We start from the raw sequence: 10,999 nt of genomic DNA, 5'->3' as shown, positions 1-10,999 counted from the left end.
TTTCCATATCTTCTCTTAATGCTTGTAATGTTCATCATAGAGGTCTTCCACATCTTTGGGTAGATTTATTCCAAGATATTTAAGGTTCTTTGCTCTTTTAAAAGGAAATGTTCCATACAAGTTCTTTCTAAGCCATGGAGTTGTTTGTATATATTAGGGACATTCACATATGTTCATTGATTTTGTACCCTTCTACCTTGCCAAACTCTTTTTGAGTCCCAATAGTTTCTTTGTTGGATTTTGTTGCCAAATATTTTGTTGAGAACTTTTGCATCTGTGTTCATCGGGGATATTGGTCTACAGTTCTCTTACTCTGTTGTGTCTTTCTCTGTTTTTGTATTAAGGTGATGTTGACTTCATAGATGGAGTTTGGAAGGACTGCCTCCCTTTCTATTGTCCTGAATAGACTGTCAAGGATTAAGGTAAGTTCTTTTTGAAGCTTTTGGTAGAATTCAGCAAAAAATCCTGAGATTTTTTTTTTGATGGATCGTAGGTCTATTTGGATTTTTAATTACCTCATAGTTCAGTTTTGCTAAGTTGTATGTGTCTAGACATCTATCCACTTCTTCTAGTACTTTCAATTTGTTGGCTTGCATTAGTTCCTGATTATTCTATGTATGTGCAAGGCATCTGTGTTATAGCTCCTTTTTCATTTCTCTATTGATTCATATCTTCTCTATGTTTCTCTTTTTTATTGTGCTATTGCAGACTCTACTTTGTTGATTTTCTCAAGAACAAGCTCTTTGAATTGTTGATCTTATATGTTGTTCTTTCATCTCTATTTGGTTTATTTCATCTCTCTTTTTATTCCTTTACTTATTTATTTATTTATTTATGTATTTATTCATTTATTCATTTTGATCAATCATGAGATTACCTTCTTGTTGTTTTTCCAGTTTCTTCAGACATGTTGTTTACTCATTTACCTGGTGCATTTCTAGTTTCTTGACATAGGCACTGATTGCAATTAACTTTAGTCTTAGTACTTCCTTGACTGTGTCCTTCAAGTTTTGATATGTTGTGTTGATGCTTTCATTTGTTACAAGAAAGCCTTATTTCCTCTTTGATTTCTTCTGTGACCCATTGTTCATTTAGCAGCATGTTGTTCGTTCCAAGACTTTGAATATTTTCTGTGCTATTTTCACTTGCTGATCTTCAATTTCACTACATGATGGTCTGAGAAGATGCATGGCATGCTTTTGAATTTTTAAAATTGATTGAGGCTTCTTTTGTGGTTTATAATGTGACCAATCCTAGAAAGGGTTCCATGTACTGAGGAAAAAAATCTATATTCTGGATCTTTAGGATAAAATGTTCTATAGGTATCAATTTAATTCATTTGTTCTATTGTCTGGGTGAGTATCTGCTGTTTCCTTGCTAAGTTTTTGTCTTGTTGATCTGTCCACTAAGGTTAGTCAACTGTTACCTTCCGCAACTATTACTGTATTAGAATTTATATCCCCCTTTAGAAGCATCAATATTTGTTTCATATAGCTAGATGCCCTAGCATTTTGAGCAAAAAAAAATATTTATTATCATTGCTTCCTCTCTCTTGCTGAATGTATCCCATAATCATATGTGGTATCCATGTTCATCTCTTTTAATGCTTTTCACACTGAAACCTATACTATGATATTAGAACAGTTATACAATTTTGTTTTTCCATTTCATTAACCTGGAATGCCCTTCTCCATCCCCTTTCACTTTCAGATTGCATTTATCTTTGTTGAGAGATGTGTTTCTTATAAGCAACAGAGATGGGTTTTGGTTTTAGATCAAGTCCATTAATTTATGCTATTTGTTTGATGAGTTTAAGCCATCTATGATTTGGTCTTTTCATTTTAACATTGGGTTTCTCTCTCTCTCTCTCTCTCTTTCTCTGTTTTGATTTAGACTTCTTTTGTGGTTTTATTAAAATGTTCTGCTGTTTGCCTTTGGGATTGGCGGGGTTAATTTTTTAAAATTTTCTGTCTGCAGCGCTTTATTATTATTTTTTTTTACCAATTTATTTGTTTTAATTAGGAAGGCAAATTTACAGAGAGACAAAGAGACAGAGAGAAAGGCCTTGCATTTGCTGGTTCACTCCCCAAGTGGCCACAGTGGCCGGAGCTGAGACGATCTGAAGCCAGGAGACAGCATCTTCTTTCCGGTATCTTACATGTGGGTGCAGGGTCCCAAAACTTTGGCCCATCACTTCATGATTTCCTAGGCTACAAGCAGGAAGCTGGATAGGAAGTGGAGCAGCTGGGAAACATACCACCATCCAAATAGGACACTGGCACATGCATGGCAGGGATTTAGCTACTGAGACATTGCATGGGTGCCTAGTGTGCTGGTGCTTCTGCAGCCAGGACAACCAGGTTGCCTTTTTCCACCCACTGTGATCTTGTGTCTTGGTTACATTGATGTTTGCTCAGAGTATCTCCCACTCACAGTTCTATAAGTATCCAGAATTAGGGAGACATCAGCTATGGCTTCAAAATGGATCACCAGGCTGTCAGCTGTACTTGCTGCATTATTCTCCCCCACTCCCCCTGTTTTTCCAGAACCTGATATCAGGTAGTTTTGGAAACAACTTGGACCTGTTTTGAATGGAACACAGGGAATGGCAAGTTGGGATTATTTTCCTAATTGGACCAGTGAAAAGTGTTGAGCTGGACATGGGTTTCCCCCACTCAACACTTCCTGAAAGCTTGTGTTCCAATAGTCAAAATGGCACCCAATGTGGTACTGGTGGGGGTCTGGATCATGCAATTCTTCCTGATTCCACACCCATCCTCTTGGGCTCTACCTCTCTGCTTCTGCTTGTAATATATTAAACAAACAAACAAACAAATAAATAAATAAAATTTTAAAAATCAGCAGGACCTGCAGCTACACAGCATGATTCAACTCCTGTGTTCTCAATGAACTCCCCTTCCCTCCTGATGGTCTGTGGAGCTCTGATTGCCACTGGAGTATCTGTATACTGCAGTGCTGCTCCCCTGTCTCTGTTGCTTCCCCTTATCCATTGGTCTCATGGTAACTTTCTACCATTAACCAACCCACTCCTATTACCAGGGAACACATTCTCTCTGCTTTTGATCCACTAAATCCCTCTCTGTCTGTTTTAATATGTCCTAACCCAAATTGCTATTTACACTTCCCACACTAATTTCAATTTTGATGGCTTTTTGTCCCTGTCTATTTTATCTGGCTATGACTTCCAGTAGCACAGCAAGTAGAAGTTATGAAAGCTGACATTCTAGTCTCATTCTTGATCTTACAGCAAAAGTTTTCAGTCGCTCTCCTTTAGAGTATGATGTTAGTTATGTTATCATGTAAGCCCTTGATTTTACTGAACTCTTTTCTTCCAGTTCCAAATTATCAAGGATTTTAATCATGAAATGATTTTGTACTGGACTTTGTAAAATATTTTGTCAGCATCTCTTAGATTATCACTTGTCATTTTCCTTTATTATGCTGAGTGTAACATACTGCACTGGCAAATTTTTGTGTATAAAATCAATTCAACATTTCAAAAACAAACTCACATAGATTATGGCATATAGTACGTTTATATTCTAATGAATTTGGTTTGCTAATGCTTTGCTGAGGGTTTTAACATTAATGTTCATGAAGAATACTGATCCATAGTTTAATTTTTTTAACTTAGTGTATTCGGTTATGTTTGATTTCGGGATAATTCACAGAATTGAGTAGGAAATGGAACATTTTATTGAATATTTTGCAGGTATTTGAGAAAGATGCATTTAAACTCTTTTTTTGTCTTTTTTGTATGTATTTTTAAATTTTGTGATACAATTCCATAAGCTCTGGGATTTCTTTTCCCCCTCCCCGAATTCCTTCTCCTCCACTGATTTCCCCTGTATTATTAGTCTTTCATAAGCAGCTATCACACATCATTCTTTTTTCCTTTCTCCTATATAGCTAGATTTGTAATCCATATTTTTGGGACTAATATTATTAAATGTATTGCATTTCTGTATGCCAAAGCTCTGATGATACACATAGCTATATTGAAATTTTAAAAACTTTATTACAATTAGAGCTAAACAAGGTATCCCAGTTCATTCGATTTTTAATTTCCTACAAAAACTCTTTTAGTGCCATTCTTTGGCTTTGTGAATTCAAATGCCTCTGCAGTGTCACTAGCTTTCAACCTGAGGAACTTTTTAATTCCTTAAGGCAGTTTTTCTAACAATGGATTCTCTTATTTATTGTGCATCTGAGAATGTTAGTACCTACACTTTGCAAGCTTTTTTTTTTTTTTGGCTTATAGTAGTTATATAAAGACTGCACTTACACTTTTTAAGCTTTTCGTGTTTCAATCTGTCTTCTGAACTCCATGATTTCTCATGTGAAAATGGCTCCTTTTTGTTTGACATTCCCTTTGTGCATGATGAATAATTTTTCTTTTTCTATGTAGTTTTTTAATTGTCTTTGAACTTCAGTATCTCTATTATGTTGTACCTGGAAGTGAATCTATGCCTTTATCCTACTTAAAATTTATTGGAATCTTTGAAAAGTAGATTGATGCTTTTCACCACATTAGTAAAAAATCCAAAGTGTCATACATAATTTTCCTTAGTATTTTTCACTAGGTATACACAGCTCAACTATATTTTATGCATCATCAAAGCAATTTGTCATTTTCAGTTAAATGCACCTGGCTCATCTCTTTGAACAAGTACTTCTAAATTGTTATAAACATAAAGAGAACATGTAGCCTCATAACTTATTTGAAAACTATTATAAAATTACAACTATAGGTGAAAGAATGAAGTGTGGGAGGCAGGACAATATGTATATACTGTTTAATCTGGCAGACACTATTTTCAGATGATCTGCCGGCTATATGACCTTCTACAAGTTTCTTGCTCTCTCTCTTCATTTTATCTGCCTATAAAATGTAGGTAGTTACAATTCTCTCATCCACAGAATAATTGTTACATGTATGTATAAAATATGTAATATATTCCCTGGTACATAGTAAATGTTAAATAAAATTTTTCTATTATGACTATAGTTGCTACACTCTGTGAAAAGAGATATGTGACCTTATCACCTTTAAGGTTATACTTTAAAGTTGAATAAATGATTTTATATATGAAAATGTGATGCACATTTTTCTAAATAATGAATAATAGAAGACAGCAATGTCAAAGTTGTCAAAGTAGTATTGTAAGTGCCAAAAGATCAAATATATTGAATAGGTCTATTAAGTATTGACTTATGAAATAAATGAAATTTTAGGTGTATAAGTGGGGAAGAGTAACTCCTTGAGCAAAAACAAAAACAAAACCCCACAAAACCCACAAAGTATACACATTCTGAAACAAGGTTGATACTATATTTATTTGATCTGACTAAATTGGATCAACCCAGGGATAAATATCTTGGATAGGCCCAAGCAAAGAAAAATGATATAAAGGAACAATGTTGAAATTTTAACGCCTAACTCCTTTCTGGAGGAAATTTACATGTTCACATAATGTTTTCCATATGAAGTCTGAGTTTTTGTGTGTCTTCTACCCTAGATCACCCATATGTTTGTTGTAAGTAAATTATTTTAGTTAAAATACATGCATTTACGTATTTATCTGAAAGACATAGTTACAGAGAATGAAGGAGAAAAATCTTCATTTGCTAATTCACTCCTCAAAGAGCCACAACATCCAAGGCTGAACCAGGTCAAAGCCAGGAACTTGACTTTGATCTTGGTCTCCCAAGCAGATGACAGAGCTCCAAGTACTTGGGCCTTGTTCTGCTGCTATCTCAGGCGCATTAGCAGGGAACTGCATTGCAAGGGAGCAGCTGGAACTCGAATCATGTCCATATTGGATTCCAGCGTTTCTGGCAATTGTCTTAACCTGCTGTGCCTTAATTTTTGCCCTCAAATAATATTATTTTAAAAAATATTCATCATACAATTATAAGAAACTCACTTTCTGTTCATTTGCTTTGTTAGATTTTATTAATAAGCATTATTCCTATTATTATTTAATTTTGATTTTGTCAAATTCCTGGAAAACCAAAACATGTGTTTAGAAAGTGATACAACTTCTGAACTCATTGAAGATTGTTACAGAAAAAAAAATTAATGGATGTAATTTTCAAACAGAACCACTTGAGCTTTGCATTACTCATTACTCTGCCCTTTTTTAATAAATTCTGAGATTATGCTTCTTTGTAATGTAAACATAACTGAAAATTTTAAAAGCTGAATAAAAACAAATCCTTTTGTTTTGAAGAACAGCTTGTGATGTTACTTTTATTTTAGACTTATTTTTACTTTACAGGATTTTTAATACATTTGAGGTGGATATGATCATATAATTTGTGCATAGATTAATATGTTCATGGAAGACAGAATATACAATATAAGTTTATGAGGTGGGCATATGGTACAGTGGTTGACCCACAATTGAGATGTCCATATCCTCTATCAGAATAGTTGGGTATGTGTCCCAGATCCATTCCAGATTTCTGCTAATGTGCACCCTGGAAATCATACGTGAAGGTTCAATTATTTAAGTACATTTTACTCATGAAGGAGACTTGGCTTTACACCAGCCTTTGAGATAACCCAGACCTAGCCCTGGCTGTTGATGGCCTTTGAAAAAGGAGCCAGCGAATATCAAATATTTCTCTACATTCTGTCTCTCTCTCTCTCTCCCTTCCTCTCTGTCTCTATCATCTATCCTTTTATTATCTGTCTATCTATCTGTCTATCTATCTATTTATCTGTCATCTATCTATCCCCCTCTTTCTCTTCCTCTCTGTGTTATTAAGCCTTAGGAAAGCAAACATGTTCAAAGTTTTTTATCTTAATAAGTTTTTGAAATCCATGTTATACTGCTTTCACAACTTAAAAGACATACTATTTTTTTCATATATATCTGTCAATGCATAAATATTTCTAGCTGGAGTAAAGTTCTAAAGTCACTAAGAGAAACACTTTTGCATAAGGAATCCTTTCACTTGTAATTGTCAATCATCTAACCAGTTTGTGCTTCTTATGTATGCATTTCAAACAAATGGAAGTATAACTATTTCAGCAAAAAAGATTACAGGAGTTACAAAAAAGACTACAAGTAAAAAATAAGGTAACTGAATTTTTTTAAAAAAATTACTGCTAGGTTAATAGAATAGAATAACCAAGGAGATAATAATTGAACTGGGGCACATCAAAACAGAATGTATGAACTGTAAGGAACAGAGAGCAAACAAAGAGGAATAAATAGCACAATCTAGGGAGCCTGTAGAAATACAATAAAATGATTAATATTCATTATGATATTAGAAGGAGAAGAAACAGTATGGGATTGAAAAACTATTCAAAGCAATAACGGTTTGTAACTTAATATTAACTTGGCAACATTATAAATGTAAGCATGCTAATTAGGATAAACCAAAAGAAATCCATGCCAAGATGAACCAGAAATAAATCTCTGAAAACCAAATGCAAAGAAAATATGTTGGGCTTTGGTGCTGTAGCCTAGGGGCTAAAATTTTCACCTTGCATGGGATGGGATCCCAGATGAACCTGGACCCTGTCGCAGCTGTTCCACTTCCCATCCAGCTCCCTGCTTGTGGCCTGGGAAAGCAGTCAAGGATGGCCCAAAACCTTGGGATCCTGCACCTGCGTGGGAGACCTGGAAGAAGTTCCTGACTCCTGGTTTTGGATCTGCCAGCTCTGGTCATTGAGGCCACTTGGGGAGTGAACCAGATGACTGAAGATCTTTCTCTCTGTATCTCTGACTTTCCAATTAAAATAAATATTTAAAGTAAGAAAGAAGGAAAGAAAGATAGAGGAAGAGAGAGAGAGAGAGAAAGAAGGAAGGAAAAAAGAAAAGAAATAAATAAAGAAAATATGTTGAGAGGCTGGTCAAGTTGTGATGATGCTGGTTAAGTCACTGAGTGCCAGGTTGACACCCTACGTGAGTGCTGCTTTGGGTCCCAGCTGCTCTATTTCATTTCCATCTCCCTGCAAATGGCCTCAGAAACACTAACAGATGCTATGAGTGCCTGCACCCTTGCCACTAATGAAGGAGATGAAGATGGAGTTATCGATTCCTGCCTTCTCCCTGGACAAGCAAGTCATGTCAGTCATTTGGGTATGAACTAGCAGATGGAAGATCTGTTTTTCCATTGTTGTAACTCAGCTTTAAACAAATAATCAGAACCTTAAAATTTTAAAAACAGAGTCACTTCATTGGCACAACTGGCTAATCCTTCATCTCCAAGCACCACATCCTATATGATTGCTGATTTGTGTCCCAGCTGCTCCACCTCCTATCCAGCTCCCCGCTTATGGCCTGTGAAAGCTGTGGAAGATGACGCAAGTCCTTGGGACACTGCATCCACATAGGAGACCCAGAGGAATTTCCTGGATCCTGGCTTCGGATTGTCTCAGTTCTGGCTATTATGGCCATTCTGGGAATAAACTAGCCAATGAAAGAAATTTCTCTCTGTCTTTCCATCTCTCTGTTAAATCTGCCTTTCCAATAAAAGCATGTATTTTTTTTTTAAAGAAAAACATTTAAAAACAGAAAATATGCTGAAATCTGTAAATAACAAATAATATATTTTCCACAGAAAAACACAAATTCAATTGACAGCAGATTTTTCAAGACAACTTTTGGGGACAGAAAGAAATAGCACAGTTTTTAAGAACTGAAATGAAAGAACTGCTAATTACTATTCTATAATAAACAAGAATAACATAAAATCTAAGTTCATTTAAAAAATATGATTAAAACTTCACCTATTGTTTTATTAAGCTATTGTGATTTTATGCTGTTAAAACAGAGAAAAAACACTATTTACATAAAATCTTAGCAGCTTTACTTGTAGTGGAACTTAACAAAGTCACCAACATATTCTTCGGTAAGGCAGTTGTTAAAAAAATTTTCCCATGTTCATAATCACAAAAAAACTAAGAAATTACCAATACACACAACTTTTTTAAAAAAAAAGATTCATTTATTTTTATCGGAAAGTCAGATATACAGAGAGGAGGACAGACAGAGAGGAAGATCTTCCATCCGATAGTTCACTCCCCAAGTGACCTGCAATGGCCAGAGCTGAGCCGATCTGAAGCCAGAAGCCAAGGAACTTCTTCTGGCTTTCTTTTTTTTTTTTTTTTTTTTTGAGTAAATTTTGTTTTTATTATTTAACTTCATTAATTACATTGTATTATGTGACACAGTTACATAGATACTTGGGTTCTCCCACCCCTCCCCAAACCCTCCCCCCATGGTGGATTCCTCCACCTTGTTGCATAACCACAGCTCAAGTTCAGTTGAGATTCCCCCATTGCAAGCATACACCAAACATAGAGTCCAGCATCTTATTGTCCAGTCAAGTTCAACGTCTTCTTAGGTATACCCTCTCTGGTCTGAAGACAGAGCTAGCAGAGTATTATCCCAGTCAATTGAAAGCTCCATCATACCATCAGCAAAAATTTACATCATTATGGAATTAATTGACATAGTAATGAGTAACCAACATGTTGAAAGTAAATGCGAGTTCCCAGCCACCTTCTGTGACCACCTCACCTATACTTCAATTTAGTTTATACACAACATATAACATTCAAAACATAACATGTTATACATAACATCATATCATCTTAAATTAAGGCAAACATGTGGTATTTAACCTTTTGTGATTGGCTCATTTCCCTTAGCATTATGGTTTCCAGTTTGGCCCATTTGGCCACAAAGAACTGTATTTTGTTTTTTTTAATAGCTGAGTAGTATTCCATGGAGTAGATGAACCATAGCTTTCTTATCCAATCCTCTGTTGATGGGCATTTTGGTTGCTTCCATGTTTTTGCAATTACTGATTGTGCTGCTATGAGCATAGGAGTGCATGTTGGTTTCTCATAAAACAAGTGTTCTGGATATATTCCTAGGAGTGTTATTGCTGGATCATACGGTATGTTGAATTTGAGTTGTTTGAATATTCTCCATACTGATTTCCATAGAGGCTGTACCAGCCTGCAGCCCCACCAGCAGTGGAGTAGGGTTCCCTTTTCCCCGCAACCTCGCCAACAAGTGTTGTTGGTGCTTTTATTCATGTGGGCCAGTCTTACTGGCGTTAGGTGGTACCTCATTGATGTTTTAATTTGGATTTCCCTTATTGCCAGGGAACTTGAACATTTTTTCATATGTTTATTTGCCATTTGGGTTTGTTCCTTTGTGAAGTGTTTGCCCATTTCCCGTGCCCATTTCTTGAGTGGCTTGTTTGTTTTGACATTTTGGTTGTTTTGTAGCTCTTTGTATATTCTGGAGATCAGCCCTCTATCACCTATGTCGTGTGCAAAGATCTTCTCCCATTCTGTGGGTTGCCTTTTTACTTTGTTGATTGTTTCTCTAGCTGTACAGAAGCTTCTTAGTTTGATGAGGTCCCAATTGTTTATTTTGGTCTCGATTTCTACTGCATTTGGAGTCTTTTTTAGGAAGTGAGGGCCTACCCCTAAGTGTTCCAGTGTGTTTCCAACATTTTCTTCCAAAAGTTTGAAGGTTTCTGGATGTAGGTTTAGATCTGTTATCCATTTAGATCTGATCTTAGTGTATGGTGAGAGATGTGGATCTATTTTTTTGTTTCTGCAGGCTATTAACCAGTTGTCCCAACAGCATTTATTGAACAGACCTTCCCATTTGCCTGGATTGTCGTTTGTCTTTTTGTCAAAGATTATTTGGCTGTATCTGTGTGGGTTTCCTTCTGGTGTTTCTATTCTGCTCCATTGATCTTCCTCTCTATCTTTGTGCCAGTACCACGCTGTTTTGATAACCACTGCCCTATAGTATGTCCAGAGGTCCGGAACTGTGATTCCCCCTGCTAACTTCCTGTTCTTCAGGATGGTTCTAGCTATTCGTGGTTTTTTGTGCTTCCAGCTGAACTTTTGGATCATTGTTTCCAGCTCCATGAAGAATGTTTTGGGCAATTTGATTGGGATTGCGTTGAATGTATAAATTGCTTTTGGCAG

Source organism: Ochotona princeps, chromosome X (genome assembly GCF_030435755.1).
Source record: "Ochotona princeps isolate mOchPri1 chromosome X, mOchPri1.hap1, whole genome shotgun sequence".
Classification (NCBI taxonomy): domain Eukaryota; kingdom Metazoa; phylum Chordata; class Mammalia; order Lagomorpha; family Ochotonidae; genus Ochotona; species Ochotona princeps.
The sequence above is the reverse complement of the archived record's forward strand: the minus strand, read 5'-3'. Positions refer to the sequence as shown.